A 20,198-nucleotide genomic window follows, 5' to 3' on the forward strand; every position below is an offset into this window, starting at 1 on the left:
AGGATTACAGGCGTGAGCCACTGCGCCTGGGCTGCCCGCTTTTTTAATAGGGCTGTTTGGTTTTTTTCTTGATGATTTCCTTGAGTTCTTTATAAATTCTGGTTATTAGCCCTTTAACAGATGTGTAGCTTGCAAATATTTTCTCTCATTCTGCAGGTTGTCTATTTGCTCTGTTGATTGTCTCCTTAGCTGTGCAGAAGCTTTTTAGTTTAATCAGATCCCATTTATTAATTTTTGTTGCTGCTATGATTGCCATTGGGGTCTTTTTCATAAATTCTTTGCCTAGGCTGATAACTAGAAAAGTTTTTCCTACATTTTTCTCTAGTATTCTTAGGGTTTCATGCCTTAGATCTAAGTTTTTTATCCATGTTGAATTGATTTTCAAGGTGGGACTGCAAATTAGTACAACCTCTATGGAAAACAGTATCGAGATTCCTCAAAGAACTAAAAGCAGACCTACCATTCAATCCAGCAATCCCACTACTGGGTATTTACTCAAAGGAAAATAAGTCATTTTATCAAAAAGACACCTACACTTGAATGTTTATTCGAGATTATGAATGTTTATGAAATTCACAATTTCTAAGATGTGGAATAATACCAAGTGCCCATAAATTCACGAGTAGATTAATAATATGTGATGTATGTACACATAAGAGTACTACTCAGCCATAACAAAGATGAAATAATACCTTTTACAATAATCTGGATGGAACTGAAGGCCATTCTCCTAAGTGAAGTATCACAAGAATGGGAAAACAAACACCACATGTACTCGCTATTAAATTGGAACTAACTGATAAGCACGTATGCACAGAGGGAAGTAAAACTCAGCGGAAAGCAAACAGCGGGGAGCAGGGAGAAGGGGAGGGTAATGAACCAACCTAATGGGTACTATGAACATTATTTGGGTGACAGGCACATATATAGCCTGGACTCAAGCATTACAAAAACAATCCTAAAATATTTGTACCCCCTTAATATTTTTAAATTAAAAAAAATAAGAATAAATCCAATACACAATGTAGGCAGACTTTCTGATGTTACCGCTTAGGCAGGAGCAGGGCTTAATACAAGGGCTGGACCATCTGGGGAAGAGCTGATCTAGAGCCAGAAGTGAATGGAAATACTTTCTCGGAGGGTCAGAGATCTTTCATATGGTGTTGCAAACGAAGTCCTCATAATGTTTTCTCTTGGACATATTTAGATACACCATTGATTTGAGATGACCTGTGTTTATTTCTATACTAAGGCTGAAAAATAAGTCAGTTTAGTTTGTGAAGGTTGTTGTGGCCCTATTTTCCCAAAATCGCATACCAATAATGACTGAGGCAAGATTCAGATTTAATGAATCAGGTTAGATTATTGAACAGCTTTTCCATATTGGCAATTCAACACAGATCTAGAGCATTGCACTCTGATGACCTGGTGCTAAAGTTCTTACTGTCATTTAGGGACACTTATTCCCACGTTCATAACGTATTCTACTTTAAGAGCCGGTCATAAAATTCAATTTAAGAACACATTAAATAAAAACCCTACTCTTGCTTTTGCTTGAGTTTGAGGGAAGAAACTAATAACAACACTGAGACAAATGTCAGCATTGTGAGACCAAATTAAGTTATATATCACCCAAAGAGAAATCTCTTTTCTCTTTCTCTTTTTCTCTTCAGCTGAAATCTGTGCAAATCTGGTTCTGTATCTTCCATTCCATTTGGTGTCTGTAATTCTTCCATAGCCCATTTATTTGCTCCCAAATTCCATACTTCATTTTCCTTTAGTTGGGAGGGGGTTTCTTAATGACAGGGTGGCTAACCAAGATCCCAAAGTATAATCAAGATGCATTCTTGGACTTCCACTATTTTTAATGCTGTGTAAAGACATGTTCCTCTGGTGAGTCAACATCATGATCCACTAATGGAAGCCTGAGAGTAGGATTACATTAATGCCTCATCAGAACACAGTGTCAAACCTGGAGAGAGAGGGGTGCTATACAGTGTGAGAATCTCATGATGCCTCAAGAGGCAAAAAAGGACCAATTTCCATTTAAAAAAACTCATCTCCTCAGAAGTTCCATGACTAGAAATCTTTTCTATTGTAAAGATTTCATAGAACCTGTCATAGAAAATGAACATTTATACAAATCCCTAACATCTGGGAAGACTAAGGTTACCACGTTCCTACCTAATGGCTTTGTCATTTCTAGCCTCTCTGTGTTCTTCTACAAATGCATTTCCTTATTGATGGAAAGCCTCCTGCCCTTGCCTATTAGCATTAGTATATATTTGGTTGATATGTGATTGAGGTTTCCATGATTGTTATCTGATCCTGGATAGATCCTTAACCCCAGTGTAACAGAAACTTTTACTAAACAGGGACTCTCTAAGTTTACTTATCCTTTCACTACCCCTGAGAATCCATTCTAGTGAATATTAGTAATGAAAATGTTTCATAATTATTAGGCTTGTGTAGGTAGAAAAAACTACTGCTTGAAATATAAAGGAGGAAGCCGTTCTGAGACTGGCTTAGTATAGCAGAAAAAGGGAAAGTGAGAAAAATGAATGGGGACATTCAAGTTCTTCTGAGCACCTGCTGAAAGTATATTGTTTGAAGAGACTGGTAATCAGCGGTACTGAAGGAGGTGGGCAGACTGGTGGGGAATGACAATACAGCCAGAACAAGGTGGTGGTTGTTTTTAATAATTACGTAGCAGTTGGAATGATGAGAACAGAGAAGGGTCTAAGATTAGGTTCTGATTACCTGTGTGTGGCTTGACCAGGTACCCTTGCCCCTCAAGTTCTCAGGTGTGTACCAGATGATCTTTAAGGAAGTGACATTCTGACATTTTATTATCTATTGTTTTATGGGCATGCTGTCTTTGCATATATGTAATTTTCTTTTGTTCCTGCTCCATTTGCCAAGTAAAATGGAAGTTAGCCTCCAGGGAATACTAGAATGGCTGCTTTAGATCCTAAATGACCCATATGTTCAACTTAATTCAAAAGAATAAGCACTTACTGAGTGACAACTATGCACTTGGATAGTAATATATTAAGAAGTCCAATAGGATTCAGAAGAAATATATGGCACAATCTCTTTTGATAAAGAACTAACAATCTAATTGTGATAAAAATAAATAGTTAAAGAAGAGTATGAGCTTCTAATAAGATTCTGAATCAAATATAATCAAACTATAAATTAGACCATCCACTGGAAATCCTTCTTATAGAGATTCATTAGGTATCCCTTAGGTTTATATAGTATAGGTGTTTCTTGACTACCATTTATCGAGTTGAGAGTGCCATAGTTTGAGGTCAGAGATCACAGGGAGTCAGGGGTGGGCAAGAATGGGTTTGCCACAGTACCTTCAAGTGCTTGTGAATAGAGCAGCTGAGTTTATCTTATTGGTAAAACCCACTTTAACTTTCCCTTTTGATTCATCCTCAACACTGTGTCTGCCTCCGCAACCTCAGCCCCAGGTGAGGACATCTGTTAAAAACTTTGCATTGAAAACCTAAGTAGCAACTTGATAACACAAGTTCCATCATTTAGCATCAGATAAATTCATCCAATTAAGGGCTTAAATTTCTCACACCATTTCTTACATGTTATTTATAGTGCTGTTATTACTTTGAATATATAAATTTCAAAGAAGAATGAGGTTGAATTTTTAAAGATTGGCTTATTTTTCTTAGAATTGCTATGAATTAGTCCTTTAATTAATGTCTGATATGCATAAGCATTTCCATGTAGAAAAAATAGTGGGAATCTCTCAGAATGTAATTGGGGAAATCCTCAAGTCAGATGCTTAGGCTAGAGCCTGGTTCTTTGAAAATGAACCAAAGAGAATATACAATTCTCTTTCTTCCTAAGTTATACAGATGGTATTAGGAATGCTGGTGGTAGGTGGGAGGGGATTAGTGTATGTAATAACCTACTTCTGTCCCCCTCCTGTAAAATACGACTGTCCTATAAGAGAAGCTTTGGGTATGAGTTATTCACATATCCTTTAGGAAATAGACTATTCTAGTTGAACTAGAGGAGCCATAGAGAAGAACTTTATAGATGACTAGGTAGGCAAGACAGAGTAGTAACTGGACAAAGAATAGTGTACTAGACTTTGAGACAAGCCCATATCTTTTTCGACTTTAGATGATCCCACTTGCTACCCTCAGCAGAGCAACGTTACATGATTTTTTTTCCCCATGAGAGATTGTTTCAAGGAGACTAAGTCTATTTGTTGGACCAAGTCATTACAATTCTTCCTCTCCAGAATTTGAACTAAGAGACACAGAGAAGGTGGTCAGTTATTCCTAGTTATTTCTTGAGTTAAAAGGACAATTGGAATTAAAGCTGCAATCAACACCGCTCCATGTGGGATACATGCAAGCATAAGTTTTGAGGGAGCAGAAAACACAGAAGTAGATGGCATGAGACTGCAGAGAGGGGAACCTAGCACATACTGGGAGGGGGACACAAACTGGTTAATAACAAAGAGCAAGAGAAAGAAATAGAGGGTGAGCACCCCCAACTCAGTTCCTAACTCTCCAGTTCCCAGCTTCAGGTCCCATACAACCTGACCATGATTAAATTCGGGGATGATGATATCACATCTTTTCAATAACTGTATCCTATGACTTTGCTTTTGCTAGTCTGAATAGGTTATACTCCTTGCAACCTTACTATATGCCTAGGAAAGAATACAGTGGAGTAGGAATAGAAGTAGAACTTAAAACTTAATCAAGGCCTCCTACCTCTAGGCCAATGTTTTGCCCACTGCATCCTGCTACCAGCTGCCCAACCACACTGCCTGTAGGCTAATTTCCTTTTATCCAAGGTTTTATTTGGTTGTTTTCTAGTACTTCATAAAAGCAATTTTTCCACTAGAATTAAAAATCTCAAAAAGCATTAATAGAAAAATCTCATAAGGGACATAAATGATATGTAAGGAGATAGAGTCCAGATATCCATTTCCTCAAACAATAGGCTGTTTTTAGTAGTTTCAAATTTTCTTAGGAGCAGTACTGCATTTTCTTACTAGGCTAAACTGATGAATGTGTTTTAATCTATAAATAATTTATCTAAACTTCTTATATTATCATAATCATTATTCTTGAGAATACATTAAGTGAAAAGAAAAAAAAAAACAGATTACAAAGCATTATGCATGGGAGGTTCCCAAATGTCTTTTATAATTACATAATTACCTTTACTGGTGTTCTTGTTTCTGTGTGTGTGTTTGAATTACCACCAAGGGGCACTTACTTACTTCCAGCATGAAAAACTCCTTCAGTATTTCTTATAAGGGGGATCTGCTAGAAACAAAACTTCCCTCAGCTTTTGTTTATTTGGTATATCTTTATTTCACCTTCATTTTTGAAATATGGTTTTGCTGGATATAAGGTTCTTGGATGAGAATTTGTTTTTCCTTTCAGTAACATTTAAGTTGTCATTTCGCTGCCTCTGGCCCCCATTGTTTTCAACGAGAAATCGGTTGTTAATCTTAATGGGGATTCTTTGTATATGAGGAATTGTTTTCTCTTGCTGCTTTTAACATTGTTCTCCCTGGCTTTCAGTATTTTAATTATGATGTGTCACAGCATGGATCTTTCGACATTTTGCTTACTTGGAGTTTTTTGAGCTTTTGGATGTATAGGTTAATTTTTAGAAATTACTTCTTTGAATATTTTTTCTGCTCCTTTCTCTCTACAATCTCCTTTTGGTACTCAGTACTTGTGTGTTAACACAATGGTGTTCCACATTTTTCTGAGGCCCCATTTCCTTTATTCTTTTTTTCTCTGTTCTTCAAATTTCCTAATCTCTGTCTATCTTCAGGTTCTTAAAATTTTTCTTCTTCTATTTCAAATCTACTTCTGAGTCCCTTTAATAACTATTTTCATTCAGTTACTATATTTTTCAACTCCAAAATTTCCACTTGGTTCCTTTTTATTATTTTTATCTCTTTAGTGATTTTCTCTATTTGGTGAGGAATTATCTTCATGCTTTCCTTTACTTCTGATGGAAGGTATAAAACATGTTTTCTTTTAGTTCATTGAATATGTTTATTACAGATGCTTTAAAGTCTTTGTCTGTTAAGTCCACCATCTTGGCCATCTTATAGTCTGTTTCTGTTGCCTGTATTTTTTTTTCCCCCATATATGGGGTAATAGTTTTCTATTTTCCATCATATCTTGTAATTTTTGTGGAAAACTAGACATTTTAGGTAACGTAACAACCTTAGATACTGATCCTCTCCTATTTGGAGCTTGTTTTATTTTGTTTACTTGTGTATTTGTTTAGTGAGTTGACTGGAGTATTTTATTGAAATATATTTCCCCATATCATAGTGTGAAGTCTCTGATATCACCCTTCTGAGGGCACGGCACTGATCAGTCACAGTCACCATGGGATGGTAGTTATTTTAGCAGGCCTCTCTTTGTCTCTTTTCCTGGAATCTCTCTTAATCCATCTACCTCTGTCAGTATGACACTCAGATATTAGGTTCCACTAATTTATGACTTATTACTCCATTGTTTTCAACAAAGTCCTCAGGCATAAATTGCTCCACAATCTTATCCAGTTGAAATCAGACACCAATTCCGAAGTATTTTTTTTTTCTCACCAATCTTTGAGGAGGGCTCTTTTTAGCTGTCTCTTTCCCTGATTCTCTCTGGTAAACTAGTCTATGTTTTAGATTATTGCTTTTATAAAGCTGTCCACTTCATTTTGGGTTTTTCTTTTTTTCGAGAATACCCTTAGATTTGAACTTCTGTATCCTCTATCCTCTTTTCCAAATGAAGTCAGATTTTGGGTTAGAGATATTCAAAACCCCTTTGTTCTTATGGTCTTCTTTCCTGCTCAACATCTCTGAACCACTCTTTAGATGGGGGCACGGACAGTGGCCTACTTCTTGGGATGCTCCTGCTTTAGAAGGAGGGTGTTCGCAGTGGCAGCAATAGCCTCTAGTCTTTTTGATTTGCCTCTGCTGGTTGAAACTTCTACCATACGAATGACCTGGGATGAGAGAAATTAGGTCCTCAGTACCCTTTGCCTTCTGAGCCTGTTGTAAACTGACTGTATGAGCGGTGGCTGGGTGGAATAAGGGACCTCCTGACCTCTCAGCCACACTTGCAAGAAACTTAGCCTCTGAAACTTGGAGGTAGTTGGGGAGGAGTAATGTCAGTGTCCTGCCTCTCCTGGTGAGACATTGTATCCCTTGATTAAGAACTGAAGGGATCTGGAGCCCTGTCTTCTTGGTCACACCCATCCAGAGTGGGCTTCCATCATGTTGAGCTGAGGTGGGGAGAAGTGCGTTTGTGGCACAAATGCCACAGACTCTAGCTGTTACTAGATTTAATATATTTAATAGAATTTTTGTGAATAAATGTTTACTTATTATCCTAATTGACAACATAATTGTCATAGCTGAATTAGAACAATTTCAAGAAACTTTTAATGGATGTTTTAAAAAATAATTTTTACCAGTTAGGGTTGTTTTCATTGGGCGTGGGGCCAGAGAGCTCCTTGCATTGCCACTTCAGAAGTAGAACTCCAATGAGTACATTTTTAATGCTTCAGAATTTTACATGTTTCTGTAATTTCTATCATGACTGTTTATTACCTGTATTATCAGATACAATAAAGAAAAAAACAAGGTCAAATATTTAAGGTAAAAAGTTTTTCAAAAATAGAGAAAAGTAATGTTAAGCAGATTTTATTTCTTTGTTGACTAGAAAATAATCATATTTGAAATTCCAATTATTTGCCTACAAACAGATACTTCCAATCAGCTTGAAGGCACTTGAAAAGCACTGGTTCTCTTAAATATTCTAACTCTCCCTTTGCAATCATTTCTTGCACCAAGATGTTACAGCTTTTAGTCATGGCACTGTCTAAAGCAGAATGCTAATTATATTCTTCATTTTATCCAGACTGAGAATTCTTGAGGTCTCCATTGTGTTCCTGCTCATCTTTGGACTCCATGGTATTCATCACGATTGTTTACTTGAAATAAAATTAATTCAGAATTGACGTATGTCCAAAACTGTGAACAGTCTGAGATTTTACCCTACTTGCAAGTTAACAAGTTAGTATGCCACAGTTTCAGAGATGATGGGGGAAAACGAGATTCTTAGATGAATGATAAAGGATGGTTTAATACTGACGGCGATAGCCATCACCAGATTATCAGCATTTTGCTTTGGTTTTCTGAGCCTCAGTTTCACAAGGCGACGCCATGTAGGCCAGGTGACTCTTGCACACCAGTAGGTTGCATTAGAGGAGAGGAACCCCAAGTTTCTAAGACCCAAATCTATAATGGACAACAATCCTGCTTGAATTTTGCATCTTCACAAACTAGATTGTAAATAATCCTGCCTTTTGCTACAGAGGGAGAGTCTACCTCTATCTTCCAAGGTTGTTTGCTACATAAACATCCTTAAAAATATAGTCCAGAACAAAGCTAGTCAGTAGTGCTTGTGCTACAACATATACATAAATGTAAGAGACCAGTGGAAAATTGCCTTTCAACAATATGAATCAATTAGGTTGAAAGTTACAACAAAAACCTAGTTAAAAAGCAACTCTTAGTAATGGAAATTTCTTTGGAAAAAGTGTTCATATAGTTAAATTTTCATATAACTGAAGTTTATGCTTGTAAATATCAAAATTTGAAAGGATAGATATTAATATTTGTGAGAAAACAAGCCAAAAATATATAACAAATTCTTGTGTCATCTTAAAAGCTGATAGAAACACCATAGACATTTGTTAACATGCACAAAATAATAGTCATAAGCTGTTCTATAAGATCACTGTGCCCTGGAGAGATCCTACTGGTACTTGCATAAAAGGCTCCCTAGAGCCAACAGGGCAAAACTCTAGAGTAGGAATTAGCTAACCATCTAGTCAGACTCAGGAGATTAAATCCTCAGAGGCACCAGTTAGATATATAATTATTTTAGAACCAAACTCAGGACACTACTTCTAAGAGGAAAAGAATTCTGGGATCTTATACCTTGCCCATGGAATGGTGGAAAATGTCTTTACAATGTATTATCCAGTCTATGTTCTTAAATAACACTAACTTTAATCAATGAAAACCCATCAACAACACCCATTATGCTAAGTAAAACACACTGATTTCACCAAGGAAAAAAAACATTTCTAACATTAAGTATGCTAAATAACAAAACCTTCAGTGTGGATCAGAATAGTTAAAAATGCTTAGTCACAGAGTCTTTTCATATTAAATGCTAGAGAGCATATTCTTGATTAGGGCAAAAGGCTGCCTTTAGAGAGTAGAGTAATACTCTGCACTAGACAGGTAAACTCACTGTCTGAGCTGGCATACAGTACCAAGTTATAGGCCTCATAGCAAGAGGTTACCTTTAATTCCATTTCAGCTGAGGCACAGAGAGGGTAGCGGGTAGAGAATTTGCTCAGGGTCACACAGGTAGGAAATACCAGACCTAGTTCAGAGTCAGCATCCACTTTTCTTCTGTGCTATAATTCATTACTGGGTTCTGCTGCATCCTTAAATTTTCCCCACATTTTGTCTCTACCAAGTAGTCGATTTTCATTATTTACCTCTTTTATGGGTCTCGTTTTCCTATTTCGACCAGTTAGCAAATTCAAATTTGCTGGGAACTTAAAATCCAGATATATGAGTTCTTTGAACTTTTTGCTTTAAATTGCTGTCAGTAGGACTGAATGAAAAAGTAGGGCCTGGATTTGGTACTGGGGCCCTGTGGAAGCTGCTTCCAGGATTCCTAAGGGCTGTGGAAATCTGTTTTCTCCATAAGTGCTTTGTGACTGTGTTTCATTTTAAGGTTAACAAAGGGCGGAATGGGAGCAGGTGATGGTTGGGTTGCGCTTGATGACTCCGGCTCTATTCGGGAGCATGTTTCTGTGGTGACCGGCTGGTATTGTGTAAGGATGATTATTAATTCCAACTATCAGCAGGGCCTGAGCCAGATTAATCTCCATATGGCAGGGAGACACAGGAGATCCGAGTGTAGCCATCGATATACACAGGTCCTCACCTTATCTACATGCTGGCACAGAGCATGTCAGTTTCTAATTCTTCTTTGGGAATATATCATCCGATTCATGTGTGAAAGATCAGTGAGGGAGGAGTATAAATCCCACTTTTGTTCAGCCTTCTGGGCAGTTTGAGCCTGCTAATTTCTGTGATGTGCATGATGTATGGCAGCCTCACAGATTTACAGTCTCTCCTCCTAGACAAAATTAAGCAGGCAACCATTTATTAACTTTTCAAAGACAGAGACCCATGTTCCGGTTAGCACTATAAGTTTAGAGATTTTTGATGAGTAAAAAGCCCTTCTAAGTCTCTTTACCTAAGCTGTTGACTTACAGGCATGCGCCAACGTATGTGAGTGTTGGAGGGTGTGTTTTCTGTCTATTCCTCCTGGTATCCATGTAGCTTATTCTCTCTGGTCAAATGTTCCTTTGTCTGACAGATCTTCCCTGACCACACTATTGAAAATAGAACTTTTCCACATCCATGTCATTCTTTCTCACTTCCTTCCTACCAACTTTATATACCTCCATATAATTTATGGCCATGTGATATAAACCGACATATTGGTTATTAGATTCCCTCACTTAGAATTTAAGTTCAATGACAGCAAGAACTTTGTCTTGCTCATGGCTATATTCTTAGAGCCTAGAACAGTGCCTGGTACACAGTAGGGAGTCAATCAATATTTGATAAAAGACATTCAAATGGAATGTTTACAAAGTTACTTTTCCTCTCTCCAGTGGCAATGGGGAAAATGTGGTTAATATCATTCAACATTCAAAGTAAAGAATTTTAATTTGCACAGTGCTGTTGGCAGAGGATATTTCATTTAACTGCCATTAGCCCTTGTCCTGGAATGACTCCATGCTATTGAATTGCAAATATTTCTGCTTCTACTTGGAAGAAGCAATAGAATTGTGTGGTAGTAACTAAATGTTTCTTTTTTTTTTAAACATGCAATTTGCTATCTATAGAATAACTGGATTATCCTTAATGGCAAGACACAAATAATAAGCATTTTGATTAAGACAAGTTGGAGAAAGGCCAAAAGCTAATAAAAGTAAGAAAAAAATGTGTCAAATTAAGTAAATTGACTACATAATGAGAAAAATGTTAAATTAGTTACCCACTGGCCCCGAAATGAAGCATTAGTAATGTTTATTACTGGAAATCTGCAGAAGCTAAAATTAATTATTCTTTTTCTTTAAATCTTAATTTAACCAGTAACCATAACAATACAGCAAACCTTTTAGGGAAGAAGATCATTATGAAAAAGACAGGTGAGTTTTGTCCAATAACTCTTAGATATTGCTAATGTTACCAAACACACAAATTCCACAGTATACTTTTTTACAGAAGCACCAGTCTTGATCAAACAATTCCTTATAAGTCTCCAGTAGAAAAGGCAGAATGTTCACTTTGTCAAAATCGATAGCTGAATTCTAACATACAACAGAATAGTAGCTCCCAGGATATTCCATACTTCTCCATGTTTTTCATCCATGGTATGGTGAAGCTTGGAGTGATGTAACAGTTATATTGTCCACCAGCCAAAGGAAAATGCACACAAATTGAGCCGCCCACACTTCAAGAGGCCATTGTCAAAGGCAATTTCAGCACAGGCTTCTAAATTCCTTATGTTGTTGTTCTCACGTAAAAGTCTTACCTCACCCTCATGTCTCTCTCAATCTCTAACCTACCTATCCCCAACCCCATCTTTAACACATTGACTGCCACACTAGAAAAAAAAAAAATTTCCCTGGGGCCACAGTGCTTTATTAAAACAAAACTATCCTTTTTTATTTGTTACTTTTTATTGTTTTCTATGCATGAGTTATATGCGACGCAATCCACGTTTTTAGAATTAAATTATCAATATTAACTGTAACAATAAGAACATCAACAAGTAAGATTTTCACAAACCAACTGCAGGGTTTTGCTTCACAAGGCTCCAGGCTCAAAACTAGCCTGAGTTAAATATAATTCACATGGCAGTCAATGTGTTAAAGTCAAACTCAGTTCAGCCTCTCAGGAAGCCTGTCTAGCTACTCCAGCTCATGGGTCTGAGCATTCATTGGCATATAAAACTATAATAGTGACCATAATGATAATGATGATGATGATGATAACAATAAACATTTATTAGGGTCTTAAAATGTCCTAGAACTGCAGTTTAATTGCATTATTTCATTTGACCCTCCCAATACCCTATCAGGTAGATACTATGATTATTCACATTTTTGCAAATGACGCTTAGAAGGATTTGTTAATGCCTGAGGCTGTTCGCTAGATAGAGGTAAAAACTGCAGTCCAACTCAGGGTATTCTCACAATACAGAACTTAATTCAATGCTGCCTTATACAGGCATAACTCAGAGATATTGTGGGTTCCATTCCAGCCTACCAAAACAAAGCAAATATTTCAGTAAAGTGAGTGACAATTTTTTCATCTTCCAGTATATATAAAAATTATGTCTATATTATAATGTCTATTACATGCATAATATCATTATGTCTAGGATAAAAATAATACATACCTTAATTTAAAAATATTGGCTGGGCACAGTGGTTCATACCTGTAATCCCAGCACTTTGGGGGGCTGAGGTGGGAGAATCACTTGAGGCCAGGAGTTTGAGACCAGCCTGGGGAACATAGCCAGATCCCATCTCTAAAAAAATTAGAAGATTAGCTAGACATGGTGGTACGTGCCTGTAGTCCCATGTACTCAGGAGGCTGAGGCAGGAGGATTGCTCGAGCCAGGAGTTCAAGGTTATGATGAGCTATGATGGTGCCATTGCACTCCAACCTGGGTCACAGAGTGAGACCCTGTCTCTTAAAAAAAAAAAACAAAAACAAAAACCAACAACAGCAAATTTTATTGCTAAAAAATGGTAACGATCATCTGAGCCTTCAGTGAGTCCTTTTCTTTTTGCTGGCAGAAGCTCTTACCTTGTTGTTGATGGCTGCTGACTGATTAGGGTGGTGGTTGGGTGGCTATGGCAACTTCTTAAAATAAGAAAATCATGAAGTTTTCTGCATTGATTGACTCTTCCTTTCATGAAAGATTTCTCTGTAGCATGTGATGCCGTTTGATAGCATTTTACCCACAAAAATTCCTTCAAAATTGGAGTCAGTCCTCTCAAACCTTGCTACTAAGTTTATGAAATATTCTAAATTATTTGACTTCATTTCAACAATGTTCACAGCATCTTCACCAGAAGTAGTTTCCGTCTTTAGAAACCACTTTCTTTGTTCATCTATAGGAAACAACTCCTCATGCATTTGAGTTTGATCACGAGATTGCAGGAATTCAGTCACATCTTCAGGCTCCACTTCTAATTCTGGTTCTCTTGATTTTTTCTATCACATCTGCAGTTACTTCTTCCACTGAAGTCTTGAACCTTTGAAAGTTATCCGTGAGGGTTGGAATCAACTTTTTCCAAACTCCTGTTAATGTTGCTGTCTTTGACCTCTTTCCATGAATCATAAATGTTCGTAATGACATCTAGAATAGTAAATCTTTTCCAGAATGTTTTCAATTTACTTTGCCCAGACCCATCAGGGAAATCACTATCTGTGGCAGCTATAACCTTTCAAAATGAATTTGTTAAATAGTAAGGCTCAAAAGTAAAAATTACTCCTTGATCCATAGGCTGCGAGAATGGATATTATATTAGCAGGCATGAAAACAACATTAATCTCCTTGTACATCTCCAATAGAATTCTTAGATGACAAAGTGCATTATCAATCAACAGTAATATTTCGAAAGGAATCTTTTTCTCTGAGCAGTAGATCTCAATAATGGGTTTAAAATATTCGGTAAACCATACTGTAAACAGATGTGCTGTCATCTGGGCTTTGTTGTTCCATTTCTAGAGCACAGGCAGAGTAGATTTAGCATAATTCTTTAGGGCCCTAGGACATTTGGAATATTAAATGAGCATTGGCTTTAATTTAAAGTCATCAGTGGCATTAGCCTCCAACAAGAGAGTCAGCCTGTTTTTTTAAGATTTGAAAGCTTCTTTCCTTAAACCTTATGAACCAACTTTGCTAGCATCAAACTTTTCTTCTGCAACTTCTTCACCTCTCTCAGACTTCATAGAATTAAAGGGAGTTAACTCCTTGGTCTGGATTAGGTTTTGGCTTAAGGGAACATTGTGGCTGATTTGATCTTCCACCTAGACAATTAAAACTTTCTTTGTATCAGTAATAAGGCTGTCTCTCTTTCTTATCATTTGTATGTTGACTGGAGTAGCACTTTTAATTTCCTTCAATAACTTTTCCTTTGCATTCATAACATGGCTAACTATTCAGCTCAAGAGACCTAGCTTTAGGCCTGTCTCAGCTTTTGACATGCCTTCCTCACCAAACTTAATCACGTGTAGCTTTTGCTTTAAAGTGAGAGACGTGTGACTCTTCCATTCTCTTGAATACTCAGAGTCCATTTAGGGTTATTAATTGGCCTAATTTTAGTATTATTGTGTCTTAGGGAATAGGGAGGCCTGGGGAAAGGAGGAAAGATCGGGGAAGGGCCGTCAGTGGAGCAACTGGGACACACACAACACTTATTGATTAAGTTCGCCATCTTAAATGGGTGCAGTTTGGAGTGCTCCAAAACAAGTACAACAGTAACATCAATGATGGCTGATCACAGATCACCATAACAGATATAACAATAATAAAAAAAAATTGAAATATTGTGAGAATTACCCAAATGTGACATGGAACTGAAGTGAGCATGTGTTGTTAGAAAAATGGCACAAATAGACTTGCTTGATGCAGGGTTGACATAAACCTTCAATTTGTAAAAGTGCAGTATCTGTGAAGCACAGTAAAGCAAAATACAATAAAATGAATACTTGTAGTCACTGTTGTCTCATGTGGTCATTTTTGCCTGCCAAACTCGATTGTAAGTTCTTTTAAGGCAGGAGACTGACTATTTCTTTGGTATGCTGCTTAAAGATTTTGGTGATCAGAGGTTTTGATGATCACCAAGTGGATTTCAGTAAATAATTGAAGATTGATTGATAACATCTTCTAAGACTATTTCCTTTTTCAGAGTCCCAGAGGAAAAATAACTATCACATCTTGTTTATCCTTTCCCTGTCTTTCTGTACTTGAGAGTCTCTTGAGGCAGTTTCTTCACTAACAGAAATGAATGTTTGATTCGCCCAAACTCAACATAAGGCAGTGCTTTCTCTCAGCGACTTAATGGCTAGGCTAGACAATGCCTGTTCCTTTATCCATTTCTCATAGAAACTACTTAAAAGAGTTTTGGTCTGTCAGGAGGCTGATCTATGCTAGTCCCTTTATTGCTCTGCAATCAATCATAGAATATTTGAGCTAAAAATGACCAAGGGGAAAATCCAATTCAGCTTCCCCTTCTTATAGACAAGGAAACTAAGATGAGTTGGCCAAAGCAGGTACCTTGTTTTCCTATAATCAGTCTCTGGCTCCTTCTCCTGCATTATTATTGAGCTACTGCAAAAGGCCATGAGGGATACTGAATGAGAGCTTATCCCCTGACCCCAAAGCAGAATAAATACCAACAAAGCAAGATGACAGGTAACCCTCTCTTTAAGAGTTCAGAGAAGGCCAAGTGTTCTCAACAGGATGACCAAGAAAAGCTTCTCAGAGGAAGATAAAATTGAGTTGGGAATTAAGGTTCTGAAAGATTTTGACACAGGGAAAAGATGGATGAGAGTTCCAGACTGAAGCAATATAGGAGTGGTAAAGCCAAAGCTATTCTTGGGAGCCATGAGAATATTTGTCTGGAGTGCAGGACCTCTTGGGATAGGCAGAAGGAAATCTCCCCTCCTAGAGATCCTTGCATCTGGAAAGCAAGCCTAAGGAACTTGGTAAATGGCAATTATGTAGATTTTTGAGCATGAAGGTGATATGATGGAGGTGTTTCATGAAAATTAATCTAATTGTGGCTTGCAAGTTGGACTTAAGTGGGAAGAAACTGGAAGCAGGCCCACCAACTTAGAGACGACTTGAGAGATGTTACAGAGCCTGATTACCTCAGAGTTCCCACACATGATAATGAAATCAGTCAGAATCTTATGACTCAGAGAAATAAAGTTTAATTTTTGATCCACACCATTTTTCCAGTAAATGGAAAGAGGGTTTTTTCACAGGGCAGGCGTGTTAGGCATGAAGATACTCCACCCAGATCCCCTTTCCCGGAATGACTGGATGTTTAACATCAGGGAGTACGGTCACCAGGGAATCTTCAGTTCTCCACATGTAGGGTCTGCCTTGGCGGCTGAGAGCTGCTCTAGCTCATGGCATGACTTCTTGAGACGACGTGAGGCAGGATGTAAAACCTGGCCACTTCCGCCTGTTGCTGGTCATTATGATGAGAAAGACTTGATTGAGGGCTCCTAGCTGGGAAGGTTGAGGCCAATACAGGTTCTGCATTGAAGTTCAACTTTTCCCTCTGCTGAATTCTGCTTTCGTCCCCTTCCTTTCATTGGCCTGGCTCTCTAACATATATCGTGCTACAAAACTCCATTATGGTGTATGTGTCCAGAGAATTCAACTTACAACAAGAGGGAACATGGGAACAAAGGTCAAGAGAAGCCAACCCATAGCTGTGTATATGATACTGAAGCACATGCCGGTGGCATTCTCCTGCTTCCTATTTGGAAGGGGGTTAGGGTTAACAATCTGATTGGAAAGAGAATTAAGGGAATTATTTCTGCTCTTGCCTACCCTTTATATAGAATTAATTAAAAAAAGTAATTTCCACATCAAAGAAGTGGTGCTGGATGATAGGTTGTGCTGATGAATCTACAGAAGCGGGGGAGGGATGTATTCTCTCCTACCCCCAAGCCACCTCTTGCCACTGCCAAAAACATTTTTCCATTTTTTAAAATGGTGGCCTTTACTTTTGTTATTATCCCTTGTAGAATAAGGATGGCCTGGATTAATACGCTTCACGTTGAAACAACGCCCGAGTCCCAGTGACTAAGATGGATGGAGATTTAGTTGTGTCATACCACACAGGCTCATACCACACAGGTGTCCTGGGGACTGTGCTCCACTTTGCCCACATTCTGAGACTTGGAATCTTATAAGAAAAACTTACAGCACTATTGACTTCTTCGCCCAATTATTTCATTTGCTATCTACCACGCTGGTGGTCATGGAGGAGAGAAAAAGAGACTTCTGAAAGTTCTCACGTGCAAATTAAATGCTTTAGCCTGGCAATGGCACACATGAACTCCACTCACGCTCACCTGTCAGAAGTCCTCATGTGGCCTCATCCAGCTGCCTGGAAACTACAGTCATATTATGATCTCAGAAAAGGACAGATCAAGAAATATTTGGCAATGACCACAAATAACTAAAACATTTTCATTTTCTCTCTCCTTTTCTCTAATATCCTGCTTCTATTATTTTCCACTTGGCTACCTGAACTTTAAGCTTGCCAGCACACCCACAGAGGCTGCTGAGGGTCTTTAAGAATTCCTAGGGATTGAGGATCACGTAGGCTTCCCTCTCTGCCTATAACAGGGTTTTGTGTGTGCAAAATTCCTTACAATACAAAGTGGGGTTAAAGAAGACTATTTCCTTGTAAAATTGAGTTAGGTATTTGCATAGCAACATAAAATAGGGGGAGGAAAAGAGTTGTGGGGAGGAAAAGGTATAATGGAAATCCCATTTTGGTGTTCATTATAATGTCACTTCTACAGTAAAATTACTTTATATCCCTGACAGAGATTAAAGGTTTTACACTTCCTGGTTATCAGCAACAACTCCTCTCATTAACCATTCATTTTACCACCTACACAGCCATTTATCCAAACGTATATGTAAAATTAAAAATAAATAAAAGAACTAATTCATAAAGGCACACTGGCATAGGAAGGTAAGGGAATGGGATGGTAGACATGCTAGGAAAAATGAAAAATAATATTAAATCCATATTTCACAAGGCATGGGAAAGAGATTTCTCATTAGCCCATCCATCTCATTATCTTCCCAGAAGACATTTCAATACTCACTTCAAAACAAAAGACAGTTTTCTTTAAAAACAAGGACAATTTTTAAAGCCTCAGTTTTGTCTTGCTTAAATGTAGGTTCAAATGTCTAGAGAAAAAGGCATGTTTTGTAGAAATGTTTACCTTTACCTGTGATATTGATTCAGGCTAGGGATTAGGAAAGTTTATTCTTCAAAAACCACAGATCTAAACTCCTTCAGTATCACTGAGGGTAGAATAATAGAAAAAATGCCTGAATTGCAATTAGAATAATTCAGGTTGGAGAAACAAAGGCATTTCTTGGCTGAAAAGATTGTGCAATGAAATAATTTATGATAACAATAAGAACAACCACGCACTATGAGCCTCTGCTTACTATTAATATATTCCTAACACCGGGTGGAATATTTATATACATTATTTCTAATTCTCACAGCGACTCCATGATGTGGACACGTGTTAATATCCCAATGTCCAACAAAAGAGGCTCAGAAAAGTTGTGCAACTTGCCCAAGGTTACACAGACAAAATAAAGGTGACAGAATAAGATGCAATCCTAGGTCTGAGAAAAATCTCAACTCCCTGTTGAGGCAGGTGGAATTTATTCTTTTTAAAGGTGATGATGATGATAGCAATGACAATAAATTAGTAAGCACTTAATACATGCCAGTCTCTCTCATAAGCATCATTGATGTATTAACTCAATAAATCCACAAAAATCCAATTGAGTGACTGTTAATACACCATTTCATAGATGAAGAAATGGATGTAAAAGTAAGAGAGGTTAAGGTAGTCGTGGTAGTTAGATAACTTGGGCTCACTTTGATTAATCTTAACTACCTCTGGGGCTACAGCATGAGACAAACTTGCAGAACTATGTTCTGTCGACCCATTTTTCCTCTTTGCCATCCGTGGCCAGTACCATGACTTACTTATAAGATGCTGTGAAGAGTGGTGGTTAAGCTTGTGAACTCTGGAGCCAGACTGTCTAAGTTCTAATCACAGTGGGGCGGATATTAGGGAAAGTCTCTTTACTAGTTTCCTAAGGCTGCTTTAATAAATTGCCACAAACTGGTTGGCTTAAAACAAGAGAAATTTATTCTCTCATTGCTCTGGAGACCAGAAGTCTGAAATTAAGATGTCAGCGGGGCCATCCCCCCTCTGGAGGTGCTAGAGAAGAATCTACTCAGGCCTTTCTCCTAGCTTCTGATGGTTGCCAACAATCCTGGCGTCCCTTGGCTTGTAGACACATCAAGCCAGCCTCTGCCTCTGTCCTTATATGGCACTTCTATGTGTCTCTCTGTTTTTAAACATTCCTCTTCTTAAAAGGACACCAGTCATATTGGAGTTAGGGGCCACCCTAACCTCATCGTACTTGATTATACCTGCAAAGACCCTATTTCCAAATAAAGTCACATTCCCAGGTTCTGAGTGGAGAGGAATTTTGGGGGGAAGTTATTCAACCCAGTGCAGTTCTTAAAATTCTGTACCTAAGTTTTTTTTTTTATGAGTAAAATGGCGATAAAATTACATTTATGTCATAATGTTGTTGTGAAACTTAAAAAAGGTAAAGCACTAAGAACAGAGCTCAGCACAAAGCAAATGTTATTCAAGTGTTAACTTCTTTAATTTCTCTTTTAAACTTGATAGGACAAGGAATGATGTTAGGTCTGGTCCTATTAAAAATAGATATGTGTATTTTCCCCTAGCCATTGTATTTTCCTGTAAATTAGTATAGCTGATGGCTAAAAGTGGTGCTTACAAAACTTGGTTTCATTGCAGCAAGGCAGGCTTTGGTCCTAATCAATGCAACAACAGAGTAAGATCAATAGACAAGTCATTCTTCAAATAGTGACATAAAAAATACTAGACTTTATTCTATTCCTTTTTGGAAGGAGAGTATTCTTCCTTTCCTGCTCTTTAGTTTTATTATTTTTCCGCTTTTCTCTGTCAAGATTTTGCATCTTGTGAGATATGTGCAAGATATCAAAGGGAACTTTTGCTGTGGCTCAAGCATAAAAAATTATCAGGCTCTGACAGCAAATATGTGAACTCAGAAAACAATTGCATGTGCTACTAGAAGTGAAATAAGATTTCATTTTGGGCTTGCTAGCCACCCAGCCCTGAAACAAATTTACAATGATTATCCAATGGTATAGAGATTTAT

Source organism: Propithecus coquereli, unplaced genomic scaffold (genome assembly GCF_000956105.1).
Source record: "Propithecus coquereli isolate 6110/MARCELLA unplaced genomic scaffold, Pcoq_1.0 Scaffold37, whole genome shotgun sequence".
NCBI lineage: Eukaryota > Metazoa > Chordata > Mammalia > Primates > Indriidae > Propithecus > Propithecus coquereli.